Below are 12,877 nucleotides of genomic sequence, written 5' to 3'. Positions count from 1 at the left end.
ATCCTCCAAATTTTTGTTCTCCATTATTTTTCTGGAGTTATATAACAATATGCGGTACAGGAGAGCGTACCTCTACACCACACAGGACAAACCCTGTGAAAATTATTTGGATTAAATATTAATAACCCGTTTATTTGGAGTAAATAATATACAGCACAGGACAGCACCACTGAATTTATATGGCAACACCACTGGACTGGACTTATACGGCAGTACCACTGGATATATACAGCAGTATCACTGGAATTATACGCCAGTACCACTGGAATTATATGGCAGGATCACTGGAATTATACGCCAGTACCACTGGAATTATAAGCCAGTACCACTGGAATTATACGGCAGGATCACTGTACTTATATGGCAGTACCACTGGACATATACAGCAGGATCACTGGTACTATACGCCAGTACCACTAGAATTATACGGCAGGATCACTGGACTTATACACCAGTACCACTGGAATTATACGCCAGTCTCACTGGATTTATATGCCAGTACCACTGGAATTATACGGCAGGATCACTGGATTTATACGCCAGTACTACTGGAATTATATGGCAGGATAACTGGATTTATATGGCAGTACCACTGGAATTATACGCCAGTATCACTGGACTGGATTTATACACTAGTACCACTGGAATTATATGGCAGGATGACTGGACTTATACGGCAGTACCACTGGACTTATACGGCAGTACCACTGGACATATATGGCAGTATCACTGGACTGGATTTGTACGCCGGTACCACTGGAATTATATAGCAGGATCACTGGACTTGACTTATACAGGGCAACACAGCACCACTGGACTGGACTTATACAGCAGCACTAGACATATGGCAGCAGAGGACACAACCACTGTGACTGGACTGATGCAGCACAAGACACTAACACTGAACTGATGCAGGAAACCGAGGACGGAGACACGTCGTCTCTCTACACTCTCCAATGCTGGAGTGAAAATGACAGTGACGCGCGGCGATTTATATGGAATCCAAACCCTGCGAGAATCTGACAGCGGGATTATGACGTTTTGACTCGTTCTGGTTTCCGAGTCAGGCAGGAAACCCCGAGCCTGAATCGGGTCCGGGCTCGGGTGGTGACGTTAAGGCGGGTTCGATTCTCTGATAACCGAACCCGCTCATCTCTAATTATACCACACCCATCAGCAGAAACAGAATGGGTATGCAAGGGGGTGAAAATAATTGAATACTGCCCTATAGGTACAGAGTCAATGTGTATATGCCACTGCCACCACTGTATATACAGGCACAGGTGTGTGCTCCTACCTATCACATACAACCTGCACTCCCATATACATTTTTGGATCTGGTGTATACATCATATATACGGCGTTGTGTACCTGCTATGTATATCTGCCACATTAACATTGTGTCATCCCGGTTAATAATCCAAAGACCTTTACTCTACAATGTAGACCAGACATTCCCAGCCTCGATCTCCAAGGCACACTAGCAGTCCTGGTTTTAGTGATATCCATGCTTGAGCACAGGTGACTTAATTAGTACCTCAGTTATTTTGAGTTAATCTGTGCTGAAGCCTGGATATCACTAAAACCTGGACTGTTAGTGTGCCATGAGGACCGAGGCTGGGAATGCCTGATGTAGACTAACCTCCGTCATGCTCCACTGCCACCTATACCATCTATAAGGTATATAGATTATAGATGTAACATTATATGATCATTCATCGGCATATTATCAGTATACACAGATACATATTTATTATTTATTCAATGCTTTGTGTCTTGCGTTGAAAATACTTCTGCTACTATAGAAACAGGAGAGAAATCTCCACATGCATTATTTGTATGGGCAACAGCACTGCCAGCTTCACCTACATCTGCAGCATCAAGCTCTCTTTGTGTACATTAGAACAGTGTGTTCTAGACTGGCAGCCTGAGCTGAATTATTATGCTAAGTGTCTGTGACTGCTCAGGCCTGAAGTAGTTTCTTGAGAAATTTCAGCCCCATTTCACAATAGTGTGCTGATGTCAGTCACAATACATAGGGTATATAAGCAAAAGTTCTGCACAATAGGCTGTTAGTACCATTCAAAAAAGTTTCCTGAACATTAAAACATAACTTTTATTTATTTATTTTTTGTGAAAATGTATATTGAGAGAACAATAGACAATACTCAAGAGGTCTATCAACATGCCAACATAACACAGACAGGCACCAGTCACAAATGCTGAATTAAAATTACTTTTTAGCTGTAATGTCTATAGTTCAAAGTCAAATATAAATGGAGGTAAGCACTGTACAAGCAAATCAATATGCAGCTACAGGACACTATTGTACTTGTTTTGTGGTTGTGTCTATGTTCCCTTCATGATCAGGACCTGGAAGTGACATAACAAGAGGGCAGGAGAGTACTTCCGCCCTTACAGCACCTAAATGTTTTCTCTGTTCTCCGTTCATTTGAGGTTATTTTATTTTTTTCTATGCACTATTGGACGCTCGCCACGCTTCGGGCTCGGTGTCTCGCTCCCTTGTTTTGTGTGTATTGAGTGCTGCTTAAATTCTGTTGTACTAATTGTGATGAAATGGGGTAACTAGACAGAAGGTAACGGTCATGCAGTACCCTTTGTCTTAGAGCTCCTAGCTCAAGAATGTGCCAGTGATTATTTGAGTTCTTCAGGTTTATCCCAGTTGCTCCCTAAAAAATTGGAAAAATACTATGCGCTGCACACTGCAAAGAGGGGCGCCGCAAGCTGCAAACAAAGACAAAATCCCCCTCAGCAACTGATCTGGGCCCAGCCAGTCACATTCCCCTTCTATAAATTACTAGAAGCTACAGGCTGCCCGACTGTCGCAGACGCAGACCAGCTGCGGGAAAGCATCTGCCCAGTCCCTCAACATACCATTGGCCTCCTGACACGTTCCCATACCTCCCAACTGTCCCGATTTTTGCGGGACAGACCTGTTCTTTTGCATTCTCCCGCAGTGATGGGGGGGGGGGGACCGCAGGTCGCCACTGAGCCCTCAGCGTGGCGAGCGCAGGGAGCCCACTTGCCCGCCCCCCCTTCCCTCACCGGCATTCCGCTGCCGGGATACCGGCAGAGGTATGCTGACCAGCGATCACCTGACCACCGGTCACGCATTCCCAACCCGTGTTGAAGCACCTTTTTTTTATCAATTAACTAGTTCAACACTAGTTTATGGCAAACATAAATTAAGAGGGAAGTCCAAGAACAGCGCATTTTGTCCCTCGTGGGATGAGTCCTGGTGAGAGGTTGGATATAAAATAGTTGCAATTAGTAGTCAAACTATTACTTAACTGCAAAATATTAGATTTATGTGAAAAATGCATATCTTTTGCACAAAGCTTTTTCCACGCCTTATTTTACTCAGAGCCATGCTTGATGTACCTATTCTTAAGCTGGGTACACACTAGACCAGAGGTCCTCAAACGTGATCCTCAAGGCACCTCAACAGTCCAGGTTTTAAGTATCCATGCTTGGCCACAGGTGACTTAATTAGTACCTCAGTCAATTTGATTTAACCATCTGTGCTGAGCCATGTATATACTTAAAACCTGGACCGTGGGGTGCCTTGTGGACCCCATTTGAGAACCTCTGCCCTAACCCCTAACCCTTCCTCCACACCCTAACCCTCCTGTCCATAGCCTAAACCCAATATATGATATTCTGACACTGTTGTAATTTCACTTGTCAACATTCCATACCTCCCAACTTTTCAGCGTCAGCAAGAGGGACTCCTGCGCGGCGAAGCCGCGCCCACTGGGGGAAAGTGGTGTGGCTAAAGAAAGGGGGCATAGTGTCGGAGAAAGTGCGTGGCCTTGCGGCAGTGCCGCGATTGCGAGCCACAGCCCCCGTTTCTCGTTACTATGGGGGCATGGCCACTGCTCAGTGAGCTGCTGGCATGCCCCTTCTCCCGCTGTCTGCGTGAATAGACGCTGTGTGCGCAACGGGACTGTCCTGCGAAAATCAGGACAGTTTGGAGGTATGACATTCTGAGAATGTCAGCATGCTCTCTGTCAACATTTTAACGATGTTGACATCAATGTCGACATATAATGTTGTAATTGTAAATTTTTTTCTTTAGCATGAACTGCAGTTAGTTTCCTTTTTCCAGTCGTCTGAGTATCCATCCCAATTTCCACCGTCTGGTTTCAACTTTGGTTTTGCCTCTGATTGGATACTGTTACCTGCTTTACCCTCCTCCTTCCCAGGGGTGCAAGTGTGCGGGTACGGGTGGGTACGGCGTACCCTTAAGAATTTAGCCGTGGGTACGCCGTACCCACACTGACGGGCCGCCGCACCTCGCCGCTCCCTCCCTCCGCTGCTCACCGCCGCTTCCCGACATTCACCGCCGCTGATGTGAGGGGAGGAGAGCGCAGCCTGTGCCTCTCCTGCCCCTCAGTGTCTTCGTTTAATTCAGCGCCGCCCGTGAGCCAATCAGAGCTCGCGGACCGGCAGCCAAGGCTGCCGGACCGCGAGCTTTGATTGGCTCACGGATCGGCGCTGAATTGAACAGACACAGCCGCACCCGCCGCCCGCCGGACACTGAGGACGCCTCCCCTCACACACAAAACAGCAGCGGTGAGCAGGGGAGCGCATACCTGGCACTGGAGGCATGTATATCTGGCAATGGGGGCATGTATACCTGGCACTGGGGGCATATATATCTGGCAATGGGGGCATGTATACCTGGCACTGGGGGCATATCTGGCAAAGGGGGGACATGTGTATCTGGCACTGGGGGCATAACTGGCACTGGGGGCATATCTGGCACTGGGGGCATATCTGGCAAAGGGGGGACATGTGTATCTGGCACTGGGGGCATATCTGGCAATGGGGGCATGTATACCTAGCACTGAGGGCATCTCTGGCACTGGGGGCATATCTGGCAAAGGGGGGACATGTGTATCTGGCACTGGGGGCATATCTGGCAATGGGGGCATGTATACCTGGCACTGAGGGCATATCTGGCACTGGGGGCATATCTGGCAAAGGGGGGACATGTGTATCTGGCACTGGGGGGCATATCTGGCAATGGGGGCATGTATACCTGGCACTGGGGGCAAATCTGGCACTGGGGGCATATCTGGCAAAGGGGGGACATGTGTATCTGGCACTGGGGACATGTGGCACTGCGGGGACATATGTATCTGGCACTGGGGGCATATGTGGCACTGCGGAAATATGTGTATCTGGCACTAGGGGGCATGTATATCTAGCACTGGGGGCATATCTGGCAATGGGGGGGGACATGTGTATCTGGCACTGGGGGCATATTTGACACTGAGGGCATATCTGGCACTGGGGGCATATCTGGCAATGGGGGATATCTGGCACTGGAGGCATATCTGGCACTGGAGGCATATCTGGCACTGGGGGGGACATGTGTATCTGGCAATGGGGGATATCTGGCAATGGGGGATATCTGGCACTGGGGGCATATCTGGCACTGGGGGCATATCTGGCAATGGGGGGTGTCAAAGTCAGAAAAATATCACTATGCACACTGCCATATTTGCACCTCATACATGTCCGCTCTGCGCATGCGTACACTCTCCCGTGCGTGCGCATACACGCAGTCGCGTGCACCCGCAGGCGCACGGTATGTGCATTTACGGTAGAGTTTATGTGTTCGTAGCGTGCGACTCAATCGTTACATATTTTCACTTTATAATGTATTTTATAGATCATGGTCCCTTTGATAGATTCTGAAAGTTTAGTTAATGTAGCATGTTCAGGTACAGAGAAATCCCTCTTTGTTTGATACGAAGGGTCAGGCAGGAGTAATACAGTGGTGTTTAGTATCCATCGGAAGAATATTTAATTAGCAATATTCCGGTGTTGGTTTGAAGCGAATTAATCGCTCGTGCGAATAGTTATGGACATAAGAAGTTTATGTCCATTTACTATTATTTGCACTTACTTATCCATGCGGCGGGAAACCTAGTTTCCCACCCACCTGAGCAGTTGGAAATTGTCACAGCCCACCTGTATGAATCAACCTATGACCTTTTGTTATAATGCGAGGAGGAATTCCTGTGTCCAATGAACTATGAGATTGTAGGGACCATTGAATTGTATTGTGTGTGGGGCATAAATAGACAAGCCGATCACATCCAGCTCACTCTTCAACGGTTCTCATTGCTGATAATCGGGAGCTGGATGTCCAGAGGCGCATGCGATCGTTCCCCTTTGTGCGTAAGTTTTTCTCCGCAATCATATTGTCTTTCTTGTTATTGTGGGCCATATCTATCTCTCTCTCTCTTCTCTTTCTCTCTCGTTTCTCTTATATAGTTATTGTACTGATATTGTATTTCACGTGTAGTTTTCTGGTTAGGTAGTCTATGTTATATTGTAGCGTATGACTTGTACTGTATTATTCTTTTTGCAAGTATAACATATTCATAAGGCGTTAGACCCTAAGCCCGGTAGTTGTGTGTTCATTATAGTGTTAAGTATTCTCAGAGCGTCGGTGACGCTCGAACAGCTTTTAAGTTAATAAGGTTACATTGTGTTGCATCTACACCCTATCTCTACACTAAGGTTTTACTGCATATTACATTGTTTATGGTTTAGATATAAAGGTTTAACATTGTGAGCGTCTGCGCCGCTGGTGATCTCCTCGTGGTCCCGAGCGTCCGCTACGCTATAGCGAACCATTACGTTAGTCAGCAACCAATAGCGTGCCTGCCTGTGATCTCTTGGCCGTGAGCGAACGTGACGCTTGAGCGTCTCGACCACGGCTAAGCGATTGTTACGCAACGTGCGTACCCTTACGGTACTCCATACGTCAATAGCGTACAGTGTTCTTAGGCCTCTTAAAGGGTTTTAAATAAGATAAATTTTTAGCTTTATCAATTGGCGGCTCGTCCTGTCCTTCACATATCTCTGCTAGGTAATTTCAGCAGACATTATCCATCAGCAAAGGGCGGGAGATCATATTCTTCGCAGTGCTGACGGGATAAGCGTCTGCTTCGCTTAGTAAAGGGTGCTGAGGTAATCCGGAACCGGAGGTAAGAACAACACGCTAGTGTCTTTTAAAACTGTTTATTTTTCTTCTTGCGTACGCACGTACATATCTGCATTTCTTTTTCGTGTATTTTCATATATCACTCTCCTGTTTGCCATTTTTTAATTGATAAACGTGCTAAGAGAGATTTGTCGCTATTTCATAGTTAAAGTGTAAAAGTAATGCATTAAGGGATAAAGTGTAAAGCACACACGCAGCTCTACCTAAAGGTACAAGGAGAGATTGGTGTGGGGTTCAGTAGAGGATCGAGGATCATCTACATTGATAAACGTGTACATTGTGTTACGGTGGACATTGGCTTTGTGTACACGTGTCTCTAACAAAGGGCTGAGACTCGCGTATGCAAAGGCCGACGCACGCAGCGTAAATTACGCAACGGAGCATCTGGGTACGCCCACGTAACTCAAGTCACACGATAGTGTTGATTTTTAACAAGCGAAAAGGTGGCAACGCGATAAATAGCGCAACAGGCGATAAATAGCGCAATAGGCGATAAATAGCGCAAGTTTATTTTAGTATCCGAAATTTAAATTAACAGATCCTTCTCCAAATTTACAACACATCTGGTCTAAAGAAAATTTCTGCGCAGAAATAGAAATAGAAACAAAAGTGTATATGTGGTGAGTGAGTGTTTGTTTTTACAATTTTGGGGATTGAACCACAGAAATCATCGAGTTCTCGTGAAGGTACATACGTGTAAGTGACATACGTGGTGGCTAGGGAGGCATCTCTGGTTAAACATAAAATTTGAGCATTAGAGTGTAGCGGACCAGGAGGTATAGAGGTCAGACCAGGAGGTCATATAACAGACCAGGAGGTCTAGGTACAAAGAAGTCCGCTATAGAGACAAGGCACAACACCAAGAAGGGTTGGTGCAACACCCATATAGGCCATAAAGCTCAGGCTGAAGGAATTCGCAGCTGCTGAATGTCGATTCCACTGGTCGCTCCGTACATAAGATTAGTTGCTTATGTGCTGAACGACTGTACCGCACGTAATTGTGTGCATTAGTTAGTCTGACCAGTACCATTTGTGTACGAACCCGGTCATAAACACTATTTGTACATTCTAACGTGATTTGTGTAATTTTTTATTTTTTTCAAAAAGGGAAGTTCGCTGGTCACTCAGGAATTATCCGACAACCCCACCTTTACTGGAAAGGGTTAATGCTCTTCGGATCATACCTACATGTTCCAGTAAACTAAGGTTAATAGGGGCCCTGGGTCGAGTACGCCAGCACTATATCAGTGTGTGGGCATATTGGTCGGCGTGGGCGAGTGAGTGAGGTGCTCGGTAAACTTCACCGTCAACCTATCTTTGAATATTTTGGTTTTTTGTAAGGGTTCGCTGAACACCCTGATATAAAGGTCAGAGGTAGAGCAAGCAACACCTGCAAATTATGGGGGCCAGTTGTTCAGGAAGGGGGCGATCAACCTCAGTTCGGGTTGATTCTGTAAGCCGACCAGTCGGGTCGGCAAGGTATGTAATGTGTGAAAAATACGGAAGGCACACAGAAATTTTATGTGATGAATGGGAGAGAATGACGGTACACGACGGGGAGAAATTCCCAAGAGTAGGCAGCTTCAGCCCAGAAGTGTTGCAAAATTTAAGGAGAAGGATATGTCTCATTAAATCAACAAAGAGACGAATCCAACATTATGATTATTTGCAGCTATGGCAACAGGAGGGTGAAATACAGAGAGGATTGGCTCAGGCGGCGGGATCTAATCCTATCAGGAAACTGGTAGCCACGGCCCCGCCGCCACCATACATATCAGGAGAGAAATTGGTTGCGGAGAATGACGCATCAGGGGGTAACAAACAGGCACTTAGCAACTGTATAAATGTTAAGGATAATGTTAATAAGTTAACCCATGCAAGTATTAACCCGTGCAAGTTGTACCCTGTTTTGAACTTTCCCCAGGAGTGTGATCAAGAGGACGAATCGGCAACAATATCGGCGCTCTCTCTAGCAGCCACCATATCAGAAACAACAGTAGGCACGGCCCAACCCATAAGATTAGTAACAAAGCCCCCTAGCGGAGGGACAGGTGAGGTCGTATCAACGGGTAAGTACGGCACCATACACTATGCTGAAACTATTTCACCACAGACTGTAGAATCTACACAGAATGATGTTGTTAAACTTGCTCCCGTGAGGGTAATAGCAGTTCCAAATGGGAAAACGGACACTACAGGAGTCACTCCTATCAGGAACATTGCCATGTATAGCCCATTTTCCCGAATGGAATTAAGAACCATAGTGTCAGAATTCCCTGATCCTAGAAAAGACTTAGTTGCTAGCCAAAAATACATCAGAGACCTAGGGAACACTTTAGAGCCCAATAACAAAGACTGGCAGATATTGCTGAGGGCATGTTTACCCTCCAATGTCGACGCAGCTCAATTTTTAGCTGACTGTGGACTGGATAAGGATGTACCTCTTACAGATGTGTACAACAAAGACAATGTAAAAAGAATAAATTTACAGTTAAAGGAGTATTTCCCAGCTGTAGCCAAATGGAATAGAATTTTTTCCATTAAACAAAAAGAGACAGAAACAGCTGCTGATTATTTTCACCGGGCACTATTAGAAATGGCAAAGTACACTGGCATAGAGGACATTAGGACCAATGCAAACCATCAAGAGGTAGCAGTATCTGTGCTAATGGATGGTTTAAAAGAGGCATTAAAGACCAGGGTACAGACCACACAACCATGTTGGCGAGGTCTGTCGGTGGCTACTTTGAGAGAGGCTGCTATTGATCACGACCGGAATATCACCAGACACAGGGAGTCACAAGGTGATAAGTTAATGTCAGTAAGTATACAGGCCCTGACCACAAAACAGCCTGTGTTTATATCACCAAACCCTGTGGGTAAGTCAAATGTGGTAACATGTTATTTTTGTCATAAACAGGGACACATAGCACGAGACTGTAGAGCGAAAAATTCACAAAGATCATACCAACCCCCTAGACAACGACACGACACACGACATTGGGATCAGGGTCCGCAGAGACGGAGTTATGAGCCACATACAGGGGAAACAAAAAGATACCCCCCGAACAGAGACTGGCACGCCTCTGGTAGTTCCCAGCTAACTCCCTCACAAGTAGTTGCTGCCAGCGGGATTCAGGGAGGTCACCATACCCAATAGGGGTGTGGCCATACCTGTAATCTGCAGCCAGTAAAATTGATTGCAAATCTTGGAAGTGAACCCGAGATTGCAATAAATGTAGCTGGTAAATCATTAAACTTTCTCGTAGATACGGGGGCGGCCAAATCAGTGATAAATTCGACAGTGGGCATGAGAACCACTGGTAAGACAATTCCAACCATAGGAGTAACAGGAGTAGTCCAGCACTGCCCTGTTAGCAAACCAGCCGAGATTACAATAGGGCCTTTACATACCAAGCATTCCTTTTTGCTGGCTGCATCGGCACCGACTAATCTCCTGGGAAGAGATTTATTGTGTAAAATGGGGTGCGTCATTTATTGTACTCCTGAAGGTGTATTCTTGGACATACCTGAGAATCACGCTCAGGAAGTGCGAGACATGTTAGACTCCCCATCAAAATTAATGTCACATACCATTATGACAAATAGGACTCCATCCCAAGTAGAAGAAATGACATCCCAGATACCAGAGTCACTTTGGACTAAAGATGGACAGGACACTGGATTAATGGCAAACGTAGCTCCAGTAGTTGTACAAGTAAAAGATGGTAGGATAGCTCCAAAAATCCCACAGTACCCTCTGAAGCCAGAGGTGGAGTTAGGAGTGTATCCCGTAATAGAGCGCTTGCTACAACAGGGCATTCTGGTAAGAACGTCCAGCACTGCCAATAGTCCCATCTTCCCTGTGAAAAAGAGTGGGGGGAGGGGTTACCGGCTAGTGCAGGATCTAAGGGGGATTAACAAAATAGTTGAGAGTCAGTTCCCCGTAGGGCCAAATCCAGCTGTCATCCTTATGCAAATCCCTCCCACTGCGAAATTTTTCACTGTTATTGACTTCTGCTCCGCTTTCTTTTCGGTACCTCTGCACCCTGACAGCCAATACTTGTTTGCATTCACATACAGAGGAGTCCAATACACATGGACCCGATTACCACAAGGTTTCATAGACAGTCCAAGTATATTTTCCCAGGCTTTGCATGATTGTTTACAGTCTTTCCAACCAGAGAGTGGATCAGTATTAATACAGTACGTGGATGATCTACTACTGTGTTCTGATTCAGTGGAAGCATCCCTGAAGGATACGAAACAGCTTCTGTTTCATCTTTCAGACACAGGACACAAGGTTTCCAAAGACAAGTTGCAATTATGCCAAACTAAAGTAAAATATTTGGGACACTGTCTAACACAGGCATTCCCAACCACGGTCCTCAAGGCACACCAACAGTGCAGGTTTTAGTGATATCCAGGCTTCAGCACAGATGGTTAAATCAAAATAACTGAGGTACTAATTAAGTCACCTGTGTTCAAGCCTGGATATCACTAAAACCAGGACTGTTAGTGTGCCTTGAGGACCGTGGTTGGGAAACACTGGTCTAACACAAGGACTGAGACACCTGACCACTGATAGAATTCAAGCAATTAGAGACATGGCTCTGCCACAAACCCAGCAACAGATCAGAACATTTTTAGGAATGTGTGGGTATTGCCGTAACTGGATCCCAGGATTTTCCATTCTGGCGTTACCTTTGCAGGAGATGGTCTCCTCAAACAAACCTGATCGGATTTCGCATACAGACGAGTCCGAGATGGCATTTGAGAGACTTAAACAGTGCCTAACGCAGGCACCAGCATTAGGTATGCCAGACTATGGGAAACCCTTTGAGCTGTACGGAACAGAAAGTGCTGGTTGCGCGGCAGGCGTCTTAACCCAAAAGCACGGTGATGCCAGCAGGCCAGTAGCATACTATAGCGCTCAGCTAGATACGGTAGCGCGATCCCTCCCCACATGCTTGCGAAGCGTTGCTGCGATAGCATTGCTAGTAACGAAAAGCGAAGATGTAGTGCTAGGTCACAACCTCACAATTCATACACCACATGCAGTGTCAGCCTTGCTAAATTCTGCCCAAACCAGGCACGTCTCATCAGCGCGGTTTACAAGATGGGAATTGGCACTAATGGCCCTCGTAAACATCACCATAAGGAGATGCAGTGCATTAAATCCTGCAACATATCTCCCAGGTGTGCCTGGACAGGCACAAAGGGTGGAGGATGAGAGTGGTGGGGAAGGAGAATTTAATACAAAGGAGGACACACATGATTGTATGGAATATTTGACCCAAAATTTTACCGCAAGGCCTGACATCAGTGACAACCCACTGGAAGATGTAGAGCTCACGTTCTACACGGATGGTAGTTGTCATAGACAGTCAGACTCGGGAGACTTGTGTACTGGATACGCAGTCGTAGATGACCAAGGCACCATAGAAGCAGAACCGCTAGGCCCACCTCACTCAGCCCAGGTTGCTGAACTGGTCGCCCTAACCAGAGCATGTGAATTGGCTAAGGGCAAATCAGCCAATATCTACACCGACTCTAGATACGCATTCGGGGTAGTCCATGATTTCGGAGCCCTATGGCGCCTCAGAAATTTCATGACGGCAGCTGGTACACCGGTAGCGCATGCAGCTCACATCAAAAGGCTTCTAACAGCGATACAGGAACCCGACAGAGTGGCTGTTATCAAGTGTAAAGCACACACATATAGCCAGGACCCGGTATCACTTGGTAACAGCCGAGCAGACGAAGCTGCTAAGTTAGCAGCCGGTACCCCCAGACAGACAGACACCACACAACTGATGGTATTTAATACCA

Source organism: Pseudophryne corroboree, chromosome 2, assembly GCF_028390025.1.
Source record: "Pseudophryne corroboree isolate aPseCor3 chromosome 2, aPseCor3.hap2, whole genome shotgun sequence".
Classification (NCBI taxonomy): Eukaryota; Metazoa; Chordata; class Amphibia; order Anura; family Myobatrachidae; genus Pseudophryne; species Pseudophryne corroboree.
Note: the sequence above shows the minus strand (reverse complement) of the source record.